This window comes from Tupaia chinensis, unplaced genomic scaffold (genome assembly GCF_000334495.1).
Source record: "Tupaia chinensis unplaced genomic scaffold, TupChi_1.0 Scaffold000146_1, whole genome shotgun sequence".
Taxonomy (NCBI): Eukaryota; Metazoa; Chordata; class Mammalia; order Scandentia; family Tupaiidae; genus Tupaia; species Tupaia belangeri.
Window position 1 is genome coordinate 13,253,247 of NW_006159616.1, and position 2,248 is coordinate 13,255,494.

Here is a 2,248-nt window from a genome sequence, read left to right on the forward strand (position 1 = left end):
GCAGTCAGCCATGTGGGAGTCCGGCACCTTAACCACCACACCATCTGTCAGCCTTGATACAGTCCTCTTTAAATATACAGACCTGGGCCAGCAGGTGGCATGGTGGTTAAGGGCGCTGGACTCCCACATGGACGACCACCGTTCAAGTCCTGGACTGGTGGCTTGCTTTCTCATTCTCTCTGTCTTGCTCTGGTCAAATTTAAAAAAAATCATAATAATATGACAAATAAAATAAATAATTATTTTAAAAAAAGGTTTAATAAATAAATAAATAAATAAATATACAGTCACTAAAATCCTGCAGGTGGCATTGAGGTTAAGGCAGCCAGACCCCGCATAGCCACTCTGCCATTCAAAATCACACTGGGCATGTGTGCACACATGCCTAAAATCCTGAGGAGAGAATAGAGAAGGAATGGCGAACCCCCCTCACTTCCCCTCTCTCTTGTCTCTGTCTCTTTCCAGCATGTGCATACACACTAGAGCAGAACATACATACACAGATTTATCAAGGTATCATTTAGATACCACACCATTCATGCACTGTAAGTATACATTTGAATGGCTTTTAGTGTATATAATCCAGTTTTAGGACTTCTATCACCTCAAAAGCTTCACTCCTGTCTGTCTGCAATCTCCCACCCTCTGCCCAGGTAACCTCTGATATATTTTATGTTTGTATAGTTTTGCCTTTTCTAGAAATTTCATACAAATGGAATAATGAAATATGTAACTTTTTGTGTCTGGTTTCCAATTACCATGTTTTGAAGGATCGTCCGTGTTGTATGGATGAGTGGATCGTTCTTTTTTATTGCTGTGTGGTATTCCATTATGCACTTGTATAACTCATTTATCTGTTGGTGGACATTCGAATTATTTCTAGTGGGAGTCCAGCAATATAGCCATTACGCTAACTGCTGGTCCCTTAATTTCTTTTTTTAAAGAATTATTTAATTTATGGGACCAACCCAATGGCTATGTCACTGGACTCCCATGTAGTCGACCGTGGTTTGAGTCCCGGACCCAGTGGCTTAAACTCATGCTGGGCGTGTGTACATGAATGCCCAAGGTCCTGAGAGGAGAATGGAGGAGAAGGGATTGCGGTATGGCCACGCCCCCGAGGGGTGATTTCTCGCTTTCTGTCTCTCTGTCTCTCTCTCTCTCTTTCTGGTGAGCGCACACGCCCTATAGCAAAACCTCTCCAAAAACAATTATTTTTTATTTATTCATGTATTTATTTTAATTTGACCAGAGAGAGACACACACGCAGAGAGAGAGAGAGAGAGAGAGAGAAGGAAAGTGAGAAAGTAAGCCACCAGGTCCAGGACTCAAACTGTGGTCAGCCATGTGGGAGTGTCCAGTACCTTAACACCCACACCACATGCTGGTCCCATTTCTCTCTCTCTCTTTTTTAAAAAAAATTTTTAAAGAATTATTTTATTTATATTTATTTATTTATTTAAACTTTACCAAAGAGGGACAGAATGAAAGAAAAGAAGAGAGGGAAAATGAGAAAGCAAGTTGCCGGGTCTTGAACCATGGTCAGCCACATGGGAGTCCAGTGCCCTTAACTACCACACTACCTGTGACCCGTTTTCATTTCTCTTGAACAGATACTTGGAAGTGAAATTGCTGGGTTATATGTTAAGTATGTGTAAGTTTAACTGTTTTTTCTTTTTTTCAAGTTTTTGCCATAGGGGATGTGTACTCGCTGGAGGGAGACAGAAAGAGGGAAAGTGAGAAATCAACGCCCAGGGGGAATAGTCATGCCATAGTCTTTTCTCTTCCATTCTGCTCTCAGAATTTTAGACACACACACACACACACACACAAACACACACACACACACGAACTCAGCATGATTTTTTTAGGGTATGTGCACTTGCCAGAGAGACAGAGAAATGGAAAGCGAGAAATTACCCTCCACGGGGGATGACCATGTCGCATTATCTTCTACTCATTTTTTAAAAAAATTATTTCACTTTATTATTTATTAGGACTGCAAACTACCATGTAAACAGAGTGGAGGCGGTGGGGTGGTGAAGGCTGCAGGGGCGTTGGGTGAGGGCATGGCCACAGCCAGACACAGGCCAGCAGGGGATGGTGAGGACTATGAGCAGCTACTGGAAGCCTTCAAATGTTCTGTCATCTCTGTAATCATTTGGTGGATTACCGCTGGTTCAATAACAAAACTAGTGATGATGGTAATGACCAGAGGGATGCCTAAACCCGGCGGGCAGATGTTCAG